This window comes from Bos taurus, chromosome 2, assembly GCF_002263795.3.
Source record: "Bos taurus isolate L1 Dominette 01449 registration number 42190680 breed Hereford chromosome 2, ARS-UCD2.0, whole genome shotgun sequence".
In the NCBI taxonomy this organism is placed as follows: domain Eukaryota; kingdom Metazoa; phylum Chordata; class Mammalia; order Artiodactyla; family Bovidae; genus Bos; species Bos taurus.
In genome coordinates, this window is record NC_037329.1 from 94,524,672 (window position 1) to 94,542,335 (window position 17,664).

The 17,664-nt window shown below is 40.4% G+C and overlaps 1 protein-coding gene across 10 annotated transcripts in view; it reads right to left on the reverse strand.

Moving 5' to 3' along the window:
- Window positions 1-17,664, reverse strand: part of CMKLR2 (chemerin chemokine-like receptor 2) — a 50,508-nt gene that overhangs the window by 18,167 nt on the left and 14,677 nt on the right. For 3 of the 10 annotated variants that reach the window (XM_005202722.5, XM_005202724.5, XM_005202719.5), the window contains exons 1-2: window positions 4,947-5,107; window positions 3,340-3,495 (exon numbers count right to left, since the gene is read on the reverse strand). The exons of 5 other annotated variants lie outside the window; for them this stretch is intronic. The gene's annotated coding sequence lies outside the window, so the exon portion shown is untranslated. Of the gene's footprint in view, window positions 1-3,339; window positions 3,496-4,946; window positions 5,108-17,664 lie in introns of those variants that run through there. 2 more of the 10 variants (XM_005202720.5, XM_005202721.5) reach the window with 2 other exon arrangements.

Genomic DNA, 17,664 nt, shown 5'->3' on the forward strand with positions numbered 1-17,664 from the left:
GCTGCTGATGGGGACATTTTAGAAGGTATTGACATCTGTATTTAGAGGGTCTTTAACATCATCCATCAAGGACAAGAATCTATGATAATAGATATTACTTTTGAGCTTTTATTCTGTACTTACTGATTGGGAAACTGGAGGTGAGGAAACTTAAGGAAATTGCAAAACCATTCAGTTGGCAAGTTAGAATGGTTAGATTCTTACTAAAATGTGTAAGTGCCCAAGTTCTTACCCTCTAGGCACTCAAGGTATAAGAATCCTTTCTCCAGAGTGTTTAAAGCAATAGTTTCTAAGAACAGCACTGAAATTAGAGTATAATTCTACTTTTCTAGAGCCATAATTGGCTGAATAAAAAGCAAAATAAATAAACCCCTCTTCCTTGCAAGTGAGGAGGATTAGACAGGAGGAAGCTCAGAATGATGTAAGAAAAGAAAGGTGCTTTGGGGACTTCCCTAGCCATCCAGTGGTTAAGACTCTGATCTTCTGTTGCAGGGGGCACAGGTTCAATCCCTGGTTATCCCTGATCAAGGACCTAAAATCCTGCTTGCTGTGAAGCAAAAAAAAAAGTAACTACACTGTTTTTTAATTAGACCCTTTCCCACCATTCCTCACCCCACAACTCCACCTCCAGGCCAGGTGGACCCAGCTTATGAGAAGTTTTGGTCCTTGAGATTCTGTTGTGGCTACACGTCAGAGCTGTGCCAGAGATCTGTATTTATCCAGAATCTGTTCTATTCCTGGGCATGGTTCTAACTCTGCTGTTAAAGTTACTGCAAATGTAGAAACATGAAGAACAAAATTAGCAGACCAGGAACCTAAACCAATGTTCATCCAGCCATGGCAGCTGTGTTCTGAGGACATCCAGGCAAATGCCTATCCTTTACTGCTCCACAGCTGGTGAAGTCTCAAGTCCCCTTGTGGCCTGGACCATGTAGGTACTGCATTTGCCCAAAAGCCCCTTCTTTCCCCCAGGACTCCACTGTGATTTCTTCTTGTCCTACAAAGGGCAAGAGTATTTTCAAATGGTATATATCCAGGACCTGGACTATCACTTCAAGCACAGGACATGGGTGAGAGAGAGAAGAAAATCAGAAAGAGGAAGAAAAATTTAACCCAGTTTCTAGTTCTGATCAAAGCCCTCCAACCAAACCCCATTGTGAGACTCTCAGGACTCCACTTTGTCCTCACCTTGCAGAGCCGTTGAGGGAAACGGGATTCTTGTCCCCTAGAAATTAGCATGACCCACCATCGCATCTCAAGTTTTTCCTCTTGTCTTCAATATGTGTCTTATTAAAACAAATGAGAGCTATTTTATCTCAATACACTACTATGTGGATCGTGCGTGATCCATCTCTGAACATCTGGACATGTTACTCTATTTACTCCAGGATTCCTTTAGTGTTATCCCAGTCCCAGAATATTTTCATATTGGCTTTCCCCATTGGTCCACCCATAAATTCAGATTACATGACGTAGGGCCAAGACTTGGGTGAAGCAAGTGAAGTTGGGTCATGCGAGTACAGGGTCAGATCCTGACTCCACTTAAAATTTTGATATTTTGTTCAGCATGCACTTCTTGTATTCATTTTGTTTACTGAGATTTTTGGTGTCATGATGTTTGACCCCATTGACGTTCATTGGTATTAGGTAGCCTGGTGTGTTGAAAGAACACTGGAACTCAGGAAAGATGGTTCTAAGTTTTTGTCCTACATGTCACTCTAAGACTTTGTATGAGTTACCTTCCTACTTAGGATTCCAGGTGCCAAATCTGAAAGATACAGGTGACATTGAGTTTAAACTTTCACTGCTGCTGCCAAGTCGATTCAGTCGTGTCCGACTCTGTGTGACCCCATGGACTGCAGCCTACCGGCTTCTCTGTCCATGGGATTCTCCAGGCAAGAACACTGGAGTGGGTTGCCATTTCCTTCTCCAATGCATGAAAGTGGAAAGTGAAAGTGAAGTCACTCAGTCGTGTCTGACTCTTAGCGACCCCATGGACTGCAGCCCACCAGGCTCCTTCATCCATGGGATTTTCCGGGCAACAGTACTGGAGTGGGGTGCCATTGCCTTCTCCCTAAACTTTCACGAGAAGATCAAATATGGCAGTACAAAGTATTCTAGCCCTTTTATTCTCTGTGCCTCCAAGTAGCATCAAATCCAGTGCTTTGCCTAGAGTAAGTATTCAAAAAATGTCTACTAGTAAGTGGTTTTTTGAATACTGGAACACAAATATGGACCAAAGCCCAAAACAAAATGCCTACACAAATTAAAAACACTTTGCAAATGAAAACAAAACCTCCCCAGACAAGAATGCTGTCCCTCCCTCATTCTCTTCGGAGAAAAAAAATGGATTTGAATTCATTTAAGTGTGGCACAATCTTGTTGCCTTTTTTCCCCCTCCCAGGAAATATTCTATTCAAATATCTCGGGTTCTGAGTGAACCAGACTTGTGTAATCCTTCATCCCTCAGAGATTTCTTTCCATCTAAAGACACCAGTACCACCCTTGGTGAGTCAGGGTTCATAAAATGTAACATCTGCGAGAAAAGTTTATAAACACACAGCCGTGCCTGAAATTGTCATAGAACTACAGAAGACATGAGACTTCCCCTTCCTAACTAGATCTTCATACAGTATTAAAGTTTGCATAGTTAGAAAGTAGGGAAAGACAGTATTTGTTCATATAGCCCATATTCCTTTTTATTTCCTCCTCTTTTTTCCTTGACAAATGACAGAAGGAAGGAAGGGAGGGAGGAAGGCAAGAGGGGAAAGACAAGGGAGGTAGGAAGATACTGATAAAACATATGATTTTATTTTAAGAGCTATTTTCCTTATTCTTAGCTCATTTTAAATTATGGCCATTTTTTACATTTACTTACTCTCAGACTAGTGGTAGAAAATTGAGTCAAGAACCACTTTAAAAAAATACATATATATGTATTTTATTTATTTGGCTGCACTGAGTCTTAGTTGCAGCATGTGGGATCTTTAATCTGACATTTGAACTCTTTGTTGCAGCATGTGGGATCTAGTTGCCTGCTGCTGCTGCTAAGTCACTTCAGTCTGTGTGACCCCATAGGCGGCAGCCCACGAGGCTCTCCCGTCCCTGGGATTTTCCAGGCAAGAACACTGAAGTGGGTTGCCATTTCCGGACCAGGGGTCAAACCTGGGCTCGCTGCATTGGAAGCATGGAGTCTTAGCCACTGGACCACCAGGGAAGTCCCAAGAACCACTTTTGAGACCTCAACTATATTATTTTGCAAACTGGTTCTGAACATGGTAAAAATATTCAGTAAATAATTTTAATATATTTGTTTCTTTTATATTTAGTATTACTCACCTTGCCTCAGAAACACCTTGCCTCTGGTACTTCAGGAAAATAAAGTGACCTTCTCAAGGTCATTAGTAGAGTGGTTCATGAGAAAGACAGGCATATATCTGGTATATGTAGGCATGTATGATCTCAGTACAGATCTTCCTTGATCGGCTTTATATTCTGATGGTGAAAAAGTGAAAGTGTTAGTCATTCAGGCATGTCCAACTCTATGCGACCTCATGGGCTGTAGCCCACCAGGCTCTTCTGTCCATGGAATTCTCCAGGCAAGAATACTGGAGTGGGTAGCCATTCCTTTCTCCAGGGGATCTTTCCCATCCAGGGATTGAACCTAGGTCTCTGACATTGCAGGCAGATTCCTTACTGTCTGAGCCACCAGGGAAACCCATCATAACTTGAAAATACTATAAGTCAAAAATGCATTTAATACATGTAACCTTAGGAACGTTACAGCTTAGCCAGCTGACCTTAAAAACATGGTCAGAACACTTAGCCCACAGCTGGGCAAAATCATCTGACACAAAGCCCATTTTATAAGAAAGTGTTGAAGAGCTCATGTAACGAACTAAATACTATGCTGAAAGCGAAAGCCAGACGGCTGTCTGGGCACAGAGTGGTTGTATCACTTGTTTACCCTGGAGATCACTTGGCTGCCTGGGAGCGGAGGCTGCTGCCGTTGCCCAACATCACAACAGAGTATAGAGGTATATCATACGCTATACACTGCTAGCTGGGAAAAGATCAAAACTCAAAGTACAGGGACTTCCCTGGTGGTCCAGTGGCTAAGACATAGTCCAGCACAGGGCGCCTGGTCGGGAAACTGGATCCCAAATGCTGCAACTAAGAGCTTCTATGCTCCAACTAAAGGACACCGCATGCCACAGCAAAGATTGAAGATCTGCATGCTGCAACTGAGACCTGGCAGAGCCAAATACAAAAATAAAAATAAACATTTTTTAAAGTCTTTAAAAAAATTGGGAGTAGAATTTCTACTGAATGTGTATCATTTTCACACAATTGTAAAGTGAAAAAATTGTAAGTTGAATCATTGTAAGTTGGGGACAGTCTGTACTTGGGATAATTCAAAAGCCAAGTACTTCTCCAAGTACTCAAGCACAAGGGAGCAGTCAGAAAATATCTGGGCACCTATACAAATAACACAACATATGTATTAAATGAACAAAATGTAGGCAGCATGTTTCCTGACAAGGAACTTGGATGAAACTCAGTAGCAAACCACTTGATATCCTTGATGCAATAAAATCTCTTTTTAAAAATTCTAGTTTTAGAACAAGTTCCTCTCTCTCTTCTGCAAATCACAGCTTTTCTCTAACAAGATAAAGTCACATAAACTACTTCAAGTCTAAAGTATGATTCCCTGAAACTATGTTTAATAACTCATGTGACTATTAAAAAAAAAAAAAAACCTTGCCATTTCTAAGCTCCACTTCAATGACACTTAAGAACAGTCATATTAATAGTAAGCATAGATACCTTGAGTCTAAAACAGTTTAGTTTTGCTTTCATTCAACACAAAGTTTTGAAGGTTCTAGAGAGATATTCAGAATGGTTATTCTACTGCTTCTAAAAAAGTCTAATTCCACCATACTGACCTGGAAAATGGGTCTGAAAGGCAGTGTCCAGAATATCCTTTAAAATTTACCTATCTTCTTTCACTTCAGAACTTGCTTGTTAAGCAATACCTGCACTGAACTTTATGCCAGTTACAGCACAAAGCAAATCATCTTCTCAGACAGGTTTTCCCGGCTGTGATGTGCTTAGACAGCAGTCACAGGACCTGAATTATTTCCCTAAATTGGATTGGGTAAGCCTACATTAAAGAGATACATACCTATGAACTAATGGTTTATTCCATGCCTTTTCACCATCCACGAGCAGGGGACAGATGCACCCAGAAGGTTTCCCCTCAACCCCCTTCACCTGCATTTCCATGGGATGGGCACCATTCACCAAATGTACTGAGATCAGTGCCCTTGGGTGACCTCTTCTGACCTCTGGACATGCTAAATTTCTGCCTAACACATGCTTTCTCCTTGACCATGAGCTTAATGAAAGTCAAGAAAGGGATGTAGCAGTTTAGAAAAACAGAAGGGGGAGTGAATTTGCCCTTGGCTGTTTGGATAGAATTGAGGGAGTATTTGTCCAACTCTGCTTGAGTTGTCAGAATGCACCTGGAGGTACTGTGTTCTTTCCTGGAAATTAAATTTATGAAGAAGGATACACTGGAACATGTCCAGAAGAGACGGAACAGGATGAAGGGAAAGCTTAAAATGACATCATGGGAGGAGTTTTGGATGACCTGGTTCTAGCTATTTATTCTGGAAAAGAAAGAGCAGGGTAACATTTTTTTTCATGCAGAGGCAGGAAATATTTTATCTGGCCAGAGGGTAAAAGCTAAGACTATGAGGGAAAGAGACATTTTAACTCAGTATAAAGCAAAACTTTCTTAAGATTATAAATAGCTGTTAAAAGTGGCATTAAAAAAAAAAAAGTGGCATTTGTTCATTTGATAGGTATTTTCTGAATATCTCCTATGTGTTCAAGGCCCCAGTGAAACAGTGCTGAAGAGTAATGAAATGAAGCCATGGGGCTTTTGGTCAAGTACAAAGCTTTGTCAGATGATGGTACAGATCTCATTCTTAAGAGATGTTTAATGAGACAACAATAAGCTGAAGGTTTTTCTGACATCAAACGTGACTGGACTTAATGTCTAAAGTTCTGCCAACCCTGAAACTCCAGATTTTGGTTACTCTAATGTTATACTTGGTACAGTTTGATGGCTCTCCTGGCTATGGATCAGGATGTACAGCTGATTCTGTGGCTTAGTCATGGTCTTCTATCTATCATGTATATATGCGGTGCTGTCTCTAAGTATTTTATTTGTTTTTTTATTAATTTTTTCTGCTAAGTGTTTAAGATGGATAGGGTAGCATGGAGGGTAGAGAGAAAAGACTAGAACAGTTCTTTCATATGTGATGTACAATGAAGGGAAAAAAATTTCTTATATCCCATATTCACCCCCAAATATCTGGTTGTCATTTCTGTTACTTTTATTCTTTTTTCCATTATTGTTTGTGGAATGAGAGTTCTCTTCCCTTACAGATTAGTTTCAATTCTTTAATTTCTTTGAAAGTGGTTGGAGTCAGGGTAGCTTAACAGCATAGAATCATAGTCCTGGAAGTGAGATAAGATAATGGAGATAATCTACTCTAGTCCTTCCATCTTATACACAAGAAAACAGAAATTTAGCAGAATACTTTAAAACACTGAATACAAAGGACAGAAGCACCAATAACCACTCGAATTTTAGGCAGAATATTGACTTTTGGAAAAGAAAGTTTTACAAAGAATCCAATAGAGGGACTTCCCTGGTGGTCTTGTGGTTAAGACTCGGAGCTCCCAATGCAGAGGCATGGGTTCCAACCTTGGTTGGGGAGCTAAGAACCCGCATGGCACGGCCAAAAAATAAATAAATAAATAGAGTAGAACTTTTAGAAATTACAAAGTTAACCTTGAAATTTAATTTAATGGATACATAAAATTGTAGTTTATACTCAGTTGAAGGGAGAATGTAAACTAGAAGACATATCTGAAGAAGTTATCCAAAATGTAGTATAGAAAGATGATGATATGCAAGATATGAAAGAAAGGCTAAAAATGAAGAATGGAAAAGATCTAATATATACCAACTCAGAGTTTCAGGACCTGGAAATTTACTTAAATGCCTAGAACCAACAAGTATCCTGGCTTTTGGTGAGAGGCTCTATGTGCGTGTTAGGAGGAGAGTGCATTTTTCAGCTCTGCCTTAGCCTTCACCTCCCTTACACAGAATCTTAAGGTCATCGAGAGGTGAGAGCTTAGAGCCTTTTCAAGTCAGTCTTGGCAATGCACAGAGCCGTGGGCATGAGCACAATCCATACATGTGTGTGGCCTTCTTGATTCAGAAGCTTCAAAAAGACCCTCTGTATGTCTCATTCCCAGTTTTTAATTTTCTAGTTAGTCTAATGTTTTCACCCAACTGGTATCCATCACCTCAGGCAGCTGCAAAGTTAAGTAACTGCCTGTAATTTTTTTGAAAAATGCTTATGTGGAAAAAAAATTTTCATGCTGAATGAGCTCTGAGTTAAGTCAAATAAATCACCCAGCAAGTGGAATTTTCCAGGGAAAATTCCTATCCAACAGACAGGCCATACAATAATTCTCTGGGGATGGAGCTTTGAAAGAGCTTCAGCCCCTTTCTGTCCCTTCCCTTGGCTCTCAGGCTGCTGTTCTTCACCCTTCACCAGCAGGCTGTTGGTTTTTAAGAATATCATAAAGCAGGAGAGTATGAGATGGGACTAGGGAAAGTTAAAAATGCCATCGAGGGACTTCCCTAGTGGTCCAGAGGTTAAGAAACCATGCTTCAAATGCAGGGAGCATGGTTTTGATCCCTGATTAGGGAACTAGGATCTTACCTGCTGAGTGGTGTGGCCAAAAAATTTAAAAAAAAATTTTTTTTTAAGACAGAAAACTCGTTTCTTTCACTGAGATTGAGCTGTTTTTCCTCCTCTCCTTTCTCCTTCTCCTCCTTCTCTTTGACAAACACTCCCCAGATTGTTGCAAGTCTTTGGGTAATTTCCAGAGTTTTGAAAATTTTGATTCTGACCATTTTGCCAGTTTATTGCAGCTTCTGGGAAAGAGAATTTTCTGAGATCCTTACTCCACTAATTTTGCTCATGTCACCTGGATAGGGAGTTTGAATTGGCATATTTTGTGTGTCTGGAAACCATTTGACTGAAACAGCATGATGTTCTTTTAAAAATTCAGCTTATGAAATCAAAGAAGAGGAATAACCACTTAATAAATCTCTATGGAAAAACATATATTTTCCCACCATTTCCTTCTCTTTCCTAAACTTGCTTTAGTCCTAGAGACTATAAAAATGAATGAATAAATGAATTAATGAAATTTGTGACTCCCACAGTACAGGAACTATACAGTCCAGTACAGGAGCCTAAACATAATAGGCACTCAAAGAATGGTGCTGAACCAAAATAGATTAGCTCAAAATAGGCAAAATGACCTGCTGTCTATTATATTTTATCCTACTCATAACATTAAATATTTAGTTTTATATTTAGGTTTCCCACTTCGTTTAGTTTTTATGGGATATATCTTAGTTTGGGTAAAAATATAGGTTTAACAGTAAATTCTTTCTGTTAAAAATAGAAGAAAGGAGAAAAGAAGGAGGAGACAGAAAAGTATTCTTGTTAGCTGCCAAGATGGCGGCAGTGACAAATTTTGCAAGTATTCTGACAAACACCTAGCAGAAATAAACTTATTTTCCATCAGAAAATTCATAACTAGTTCAACTGAAGGACATTAGGTAAAAAAACCTGTTTGGAAATAATCTGAAACATTCTTGTGTCTCATGCCTTTCTTAATCTGTTATAATGAATGAGTCATAATATTTTAAGAGGATAAGAGCTGTTCATAATGAGTGCTAAGTTGAAAGGACTAAAAAGCTTTAGCAATATGATCATGAAACAACATAATATGATAGGTGAGATAATGAGTCTTTCATTTCCTTTTTTAAAAAATTACAGAAATACTAAGTGGCTTTTTATTTTCCTTTACTTTTTGTTAGAGAAGATGTGAAAGTTAAATAGAATCTAGTTATGTTTCCACATACAAACACACTAGTGCACAAATATTGACTAAATTTTGTAAAAATGTAATAAAAATGGTATAAAACCATTTTATCTCTTTACTTCACTTTGACTCCCCTTAATTAATTATGGATATAAAAGTAGGCCTTCAATTACAATTCTAAAGATTGTTATTGTTCAGTCACTCAGTTGTGTCTGACTGTTTGGGACCCCATGGACTGAAAGGAGTATATCAACGTTGTATATTGTCACCCTGCTTATTTAACTTATATGCAGAGTACATCATGTGAAATGCCAGGCTGGATGAAGCACAAGCTGGAATCAAGATTGTCAGGAGAAATATCAATAACCTCAGATAAGCAGATGATACCACCCTTATGGCAGAAAGCAAAGAAGAAATAAAGAGCCTCTTGATGAAAGTGAAGGAGGAAAGTGAAAAAGCTGGCTTAAAACTCACTCAACATTAAACAAAAACTAAGACCATGGCATCTGGTCCCATCACTTCATGGAAAACAGATGGGGAAACAATGGAAACAGTGAAAGACTTTATTTTGGGGGGCTCCAAAATCACTGCTGATGGTGACTGCAGCCATGAAATTAAAAATGCTCCTAGGAAGAAAAGCTGCGACCAACCTAGACAGCATATGTCTAGTAATGTCTTTTTAAAGCAGAGACATTACTTTCCCAACAAAGGTCCATCTAGTCAAAGCTATGGTTTTTTCAGTACTCATGTAAGAATGTGAGAGTTGGACTATAAAGAAAGCTGAGTGCCAAAGAATTGATGCTTTTGAACCGGGGTGTTGGGGAAGACTCTTGAGAGTCCCTTGGACAACAAGGAGATCCAACCAGTCCATCCTAAGGGAAATCGGACCTGAATATTCATTGGAAGGACTGATGCTGAAGGTGAAGCTCCAATACTTTGGTCACCTGATGGGAAGAACTGATTCATTAGAAAAGACCCTGATTCTGGGAAAGACTGAAGGCAGGAGGAGAAGGGGACGACAGAGGATGAGATGGTTGGATGGCATCACCGACTCAATGGACATGGGTTTGGGTGAACTCCAGGAGTTGGTGATGGACAGGGAGGCCTGGTGTACTGCGGTTCATGGCGTCGCAAAGAGTTGGACATGACTGAGCAACTGAACTGAGCTGGACTGCAGCATGCCAGGCTTACCTGTCCTTCACCAACAAAGGCAGTTTACATCTTTAAAAATTATTTCATCTGTATTAATACTTAAAATCATCTAAGAAAAAGCAACATCCTCAGTTCTTGCAACATTAAGTCTTATGACTTTCAAATTTGAAAAAAAAAAAAAATAGCAAGGTTCTTCAAGACATCAGACCCCATCTCCTTAGAAAGGCTTTGTCATGGAAAAAGAGTGATTATTCTAGTTAAAAAGAGAAAAGGGAGTTTAATATGATTAGGGATTTAATATGATTGATTAGATACTGATTTTAAAAAGCTATAAAAGATATTTTGAGAATAATAGGGGGAATTTTAATATGAATTGAATATCATTAAGTTATCTTATTCATTTTCTTAGGTATGTTAATAATATTGTTTTGTAGGACAATCTTCTTTATTCTAGGTAAATGCTGAAGTTTTTAGGGCTGAAGTCTACAATCTAACTTTCAAAAGATTCAGAAAAGCACTAGGATAATGGAAAAGAATGTTTAAAAATGTATATATAACTGGGTCATTTTGCTGTATAGCAGAAATTATTGTAACTCAACCTTGTAAATCAACCATGTGCATGCATGTGTGCTAAGTCACTTCAGTTGTGTCTGATTCTTTGTGATACTATGGATCATAGCCCATTCCAATAAAAAAGAAAATATACATATATATGTATACACATACATAGCAGTCATCCAGATAGAAGTGAAAAAATCTGATTTTAATCGTGAAATGTGGTGAATGGAAATGCATTCTCCAGATCCCTCTATAAGGACAAACTTGTTGTCCTCACTCCTGGAAGAGCTGTCAAGAGAGTGCCCCCATCTGTAAATAACAGCCCTTCAGAGACTTCTGCTACTACATAGAGGCCCTTCTAGAGTAGCCAACTGCCAACAATGATTAAGACGGAAGTAGGAAGGCCTGGTCACCTTGGATCAGTGAAGGGTAATTCTGATACGTCCATTTTAGCTTCAGAGGTCCATTGAGAGTCAAATATGGTTGTCAGTTCTCCCTTACAGCTTAATCTCTCCCTCTGCCTGGTTGTGCTGTCCCCCATGCCCACCCCCTCACCTCCCATTCCACATGCAGATGTTGATTCTAAGGGCATAAACTAGTAAACATCTGACCATTAAACTCTGTCTTAAACTAGAAGAAGACCACTAAAATTTTCTTCTAGCAGAACTGAATCTGCAACGCAAGATGGGTATCAGACGAACTCCAAACGAAGAACATTTTTTTTAAAGTTCTGTTTTCGTTAAAAATGCCAGTGTCATCACAGTCAAAAAAGGCTGTGTAAATGTTCTGGATTAAAACAGATTAGAGAAACATGACAATTTTAATGAGATATGTGATGCTGGCATGCCTCTTGTACTGGAAGAAAATAAAAAGCCAGAAAGAACATTGCTAGATCAATTGACAAAATTAGAATATGGATTATAGATTAGAGTTAACAAAGGATTGCATCAAAACTATCACACATAGAATGGACAAACAACAAGGTCCTACTGTAGAGCACAGAGAACTATATTCAATATCCTGTGATAAATCATAATGGAAAATATATCAAAAAGAATGCACATATATGTATAACTGAATCACTTTGCTGTATACCAGAAACTAACACATTATAAATCAACTGTGTGTGTGTGTACGCTCAGTCACCCACTCCAGTCCGACTCTGTGCTACACCCTGAACTATAGACCACCAGACTCCTCTGTCCATGGAATTTTCCAGGCAAGAATACTGGAGCAGGTTGCCATTTCTTTCTCCAGGGGATCTTCCGGACCCAGGGATCCAACCTGCATCTCTGGCACCTCCTGCACTGGCAGGTGGATTCTTTACCATTGTGCCAAAAATACAGGATCAATTTTAAATTTACTGTAATTGGTAAATATACAGTGGTTATGTAGGAGAATGTCCTTGTTTTTAAGAAATAGGCACTGAAAAATATATGGGAAAGGGGATATAATGTATGCAACTTCCTCTCAAGCAATTCAGAAAAACAGCATATACACATACATGCTGCTAAATCGCTTCAGTTGTGTCCGACTCTGTGCGACCCCATAGACAGCAGCCCACCAGGCCCCGCCGTCCCTGTGATTCTCCAGGCAAGAACACTGGAGTGGGTTGCCATTTCCTTCTCCAGTGCATGAAAGTGAAAAGTGAAAGTGAAGTCGCTCAGTCGTGTCCAACTCTTAGCGACCCCATGGACTTCAGCCTACCAGGCTCTTCCATCCATGGGATTTTCCAGGCAAGAGTACTGGAGTGGGGTGCCATTGCCTTCTCCATACACAAACATACAGTATAGTAAAAGCAAACATACAGTATAGTAAAAGCGGCAGGGAAGGGCCAGTGGTTAGGACTCTGTGCTCTCACTGACCAGGGCCTGTGGTTGATCCTTGGCTCCTCTGTCCATGGGATCCTCCAGGCAAGAATACTAGATTAGGTTGCCATTCCCTTCTCCAGGGGATTTTCCCGACCTAGGGATTGAACCCCTATCTCTTATGTCTCCTGCATTGGCAGGCGGGTTCTTCATCACTAGCGCCTCCTGGGAATTTCGGTATAGATGAATAGTTCTATTACACATCAGCTCCTATCATTATGGCCAACAAAGAACTTCGTTTTACTGTTTTTGCTTACTTTTTCTTTCTTACTGTAAATTGAGAGACTCGGAATTCTGTGATTATTTCAACAGCCAAGTAGTTAATCTGGGTGAAGCTGAGTTGAGAAGCAATTTGAGGTAGTGCTTCTGGGTTCCTGGAGGGGGCAGCAGAGAGCCTTTTGAATGCAAACCTGTTAGGGTGCTCAGGTAGAGGGTGACCTTGAGGAAAAAAGGGCATTGGCAACTAAGGGCTTAGGAGGAGAGGACCCACCACCACACAATTTCGAGCTGACTTGAAACTAGGAAAACCAGTGCTCCACACAGGAAGCTATATGAAGCCAACACATCAAAGCATGTATAGCTTATTTATTAACAAATGGTCAAAACTCAACGAGACCAGAAATGAATAACGCTGCAGGAAACTGAACAGTCAGGAATCAGAATGCAGAAATCAGGACTGGAACAAGAACCAAGAGGAAACTAAACAGATGTGGAAAAAGGGCGCAGCTGCCGGGGGGATCCGTTTTGTCCTATTTGGATGTTTCCCCACCTGGGCCTGGGCGGAAGTGTTAACCATGAAACAAACGCTTTCTCAGGATCATGACTTCCTTGCAGACCACTGGGGCTGATAGCGCTGGTGGCTAACAGGGGCTAAAGTGTCCCCCAGAAGCATACACTGCGGTTGTTTCAGGGCACGCTTTATAGTCTGCTCTTCTAGCCTTACTATTTCTACTTCCAGCTTAGAAACAGAGAACGTCAAGTGAAGTATCACTGCTGCTGCTGCTGCTAAGTCGCTCAGTCGTGTCCGACTCTGTGCGACCCCAGAGACTGCAGCCCACCAGGCTCTGCCATCCCTGGGATTCTCCAGGCAAGAACACTGGCGTGGGAGACTTCAATTTTTCCTGTCCAGCATCCACCTTCTCATTTTCAAATCTAAAAAGCTGCTTGCTCCCTAGGCAACTTTTATCCAAAATAATTTGTTTAAATTTGTAATTAGTTATTTTACATGGAGTAGCCTAAAAATGGCAGCCCACTCCAGTATTCTCGCCTGGAGAATCCCATGGACAGAGGAGCCTGGCGGGCTACAGTCCATGGGGTCGCAAGAGTTGGACACAACTTAGTAACCAAAACCACCAACCTAAAATTATCCTTTTAAATAAGATCAGCAAATTATCTAAAGTGTTTTCAAAGTGATATCTTATACTGCTCAAAAAGGACCATAATCCTCAACTTCTTGACATACTGAGGTGGAACATTGGAGATAAAATCAGTAAGTACAAGTGGTCTTAATACAGAGGTACACTGTCAGACACGATTTATGATATATAGACATCCTGAAAAATATGATTTATGGTGGAGCTCTATTTCAGGTTTTCTCTGCTTGTGATTGTCTTTCGTGTATTTTACAATCATGAAAGTTACAGACAACTTTTCAAAATGCAAATAATCTCCTCCAGAGAAATACAAATGAACTGTGTCTAGTGAGATGCAATCAATTATTGTCCTATAAATATTGACCAGTTTTGCAACTGTTTATAAATCCATTTCAACAGTCCTGATGGTCTATACTATACATGTGTGAGACTTTGAATTCTCCTTTTAACCCATTTAACTGATTGTATCATTAATTAATGAGTTAAGTAAAGCCTTTGAAACAGGTTAACTTTATATTTGTATGTGGGTCATGATTTACCTGTTTTAAAAAATAAAATCAGGTCTTTTAATAGGTCTTTCTTCCAACAGTATTAGTCTAACCTTGGGAGGGCAAATGGAAGTAGGAAGAGAGAGGTAGGGATGTGGTAAGGTGTTTTAAAAAGTGTCTATAAAGTTTCTTTCTGGCCATGAATTTCCAAAATCTAAATTTACCTTCTACTCCTAGGGTAACGATACCACTAAACATTAGGACAGGGGGACACATTTAGAGGAAGGGAACATTAGGGCTCATTTAGAGGAAGGGGTGAGGTGGGGGCGAGGGCTTGGTTGAAGTCCAATATCAGGCAAGCAGGGAGGGCTGAAGGAGAGAAAATCCTGATACCACCACAAGGTTGCACTGCTGAAGCAAATTCTTCCTAAATTTAGGGATCTCAAACTCTTTTCCCTTCACTCTTCATTCCTATCTGCTCTCTTTAAGAACGGTATGTTAAAGCCAGGCCCTTGATATGACTGTTGGAAGCTTAGTACAATTGTTTTACACAGCCAGGACATTAACACAGCATTCAAATATGTACAGCTTTCGTTTTATCTCTCTTGCTTTTTCTCTTTTTTTGCAGTCAGACTGAGGCCTCTTAATCCCTTCAGCCACTACTCAGAGAAAGGGAACCAAGCCAGTGTTCCAGCCACCTCCAAACTTCAAAATAATTGGCTAGACATGGCACTTTGCCTGGTCAGCGCTGCAGCTGGAGTACACAGGATGCCTTCCTCATCCTGAGGATACACCATTTGCCTCACCAAAGCAGGATGAAGAGAAGTCCCAGTGGCCACCCAAGAAATTTCAGTTCTATGAGATCAGCCGAGAGACCTGCCCTGCCCTAGCTATTCCCTGAAATAACTAAACCCATTAGGGTGTTTATGTAAAGCTGACTTTTACTTCTACATCCCCTTCTCCAGTCTTCCCTCCTGTCTTTCTGTCTTGTTACCCTGGGTAAACTACCTTCTTCCCTACCAGTCCCTCCGCACCATGTGCTTTGATGTAATCCAGAAACAATCAGAATTCTTTCTGGGCCACATTTTATGGTAGGTAGGAATGAAAGCCCTGGAGTCAGGCAGACCTTGGCTTCTAACTGCAGTGCCACTTTGGAGGCAGGAAATAGATGGGCTCCAGGCTAGGCATTTACAGCTAGCCTACATTTTACAATTCTAAGCAAGGATGCAGGTGGGCTCTGGGCTAGATATTTACTTCCATCTTGAAATGCAAATAACAGCTGGACTTTGCCTCCTATGGACACTTTAAGATAATGGTTATGGCAGGGACAGAGAGAGGCTAAACCCTGTTGGAATAAAAGATCAAGAGGTCACGTATTTCCCATTCTTGGGCCAAGGGAGTCACTGCACATGTGTAGAAAGTCTCCTTAGGGGTCAAAAAGGAGGTGGCACCACCCCAGCATAGGTGATGCCAAGGTCCCTCCATAGGCCCCTGGGTTGGAATCCATCTTGGGAAAAAGTTGCACATGCATGTCGGAGAGGGTCCTAGGACAGATAGAGGGTGAGAGAAGACAGATAATTGGCCAAAGGTAAACAAAGACCCAGAACTGCCCTACGTAAATGATTTAACCACCTCTTTACCACACTCCTCCTCATCAGCCAGGATGCTCACACCCTTTCTCTCCTGGTGTGTATCTCTGTCTTGCTTCTGTCTTAATGAAACGAACTATTTCTCTGTGTCCTCTCCCACTTGGTGTGCTATATTTCTAAAAATAAACATTGTACCTGTTTCTACAGTTTTTGCCTCCTTGAGAAATGCACTTTTCAATGGGGGCAAGGGCCAGGGGAATTTTGCTTCTAGCCTCTAGCCCCTGGTGAACTAGCGGCTGGGATTCCTGATTTTCATCCCAGGTCCAATTCCTGGGCAGAGAACTAAGATCTGAATTCTCGCTACCACCCACTGCTATCTCTCTGTCTCTCACCTGTGTGGCCTTGGAAAGTCAGTCAAAATCTCTAAGCAGCAATTTCTCCATCTGTAAAAATAGGGATAATATAATAATAATATCTATTGTATTAGGGAGTTGTGAGGAGAAAAACTTGGCAATGGAGTGAAGCTCAGTGTCAGATACAGAGCCTTCTATTACTTCTGTCTCCAGTCTTCTCTATGTTAATAGTGTACTTCTATTTCCTATTTTGTTATTGTAGGTACTACTTCACATTTCCCCCCTCAATCCAACATAGATACTGATGAGGTTCCACTGCTAGCCCCAAATAATGGTACCGTGGCATATGCAATAGTTTAAGCTGAAGGAGTATGAGAAACAACAGGTGCAAGAAGGATTTCTGACCCTCCCCTGAGTCAGGCATGAGATCCTCAAGTGAAAGGTGCCCTCCTTATGCCCTAGGGAAAGGAACATCTTTATCTCCAAAGAAGGAAGGATGCTGAGTGGAATCTGAATGAACAGCCTTGCTAAGTTTTCCCCAATTTACCACTCTTAGTTCACATTCATTTTGTTCTATGACATTTCTCAATGACTCTTCACTTTTCATCAAACCTAGTATGCATAAAAACACTCAAACTTAACTATTTCCTTAGGTCTTCATTTCCTTATGAAGGCTCTTATGTAAAGGCTCTTATTTAAACTTATATTTAAAAATCTGAATGCTTTCCTCCTATTAACTTGTATTTTTTATAGGTGCTCCAGCTGAGAATCTAGAAGAAGAGGAAGAAGGATGTTTTTCTTTTTTCCTCCTCTACATCAGCAAATCAATAACAGTGGTCACAGGTACCATATTTTTTATTACAAACATCTACTTCTGCTTCATTGACTTCACTAAAGCCTTTGATTGTGAGGATCACAACAAACTGTGGAAAATTATTAAAGAGATGGGAATACCAGACCACCTGACCTGCCCCCCTGAGATATCTGTATGCAGGCCAAGAAGCAACAGTTAGAGCCAGACGTGGAACAACAGACTGGTTCCAAATCGGGAAAGGAGTAGGTCAAGGCTGTATACTGTCACCCTGCTTATCTAACTTATATGCAGAGTACATCATGTGAAATGCCAGGCTGGATGAAGCACAAGGGGGAATCAAGACTGCCAGAAGAAATATCAATAACCTCAGATAAGCAGATGATACCACCCTTATGGCAGAAAGCAAAGAGGAACTAAAGAGCCTCTTAATGAAAGTGAAAGGGAGTGAAAAAGCTGGCTTACAACTCAATATTTGAAAAACGAA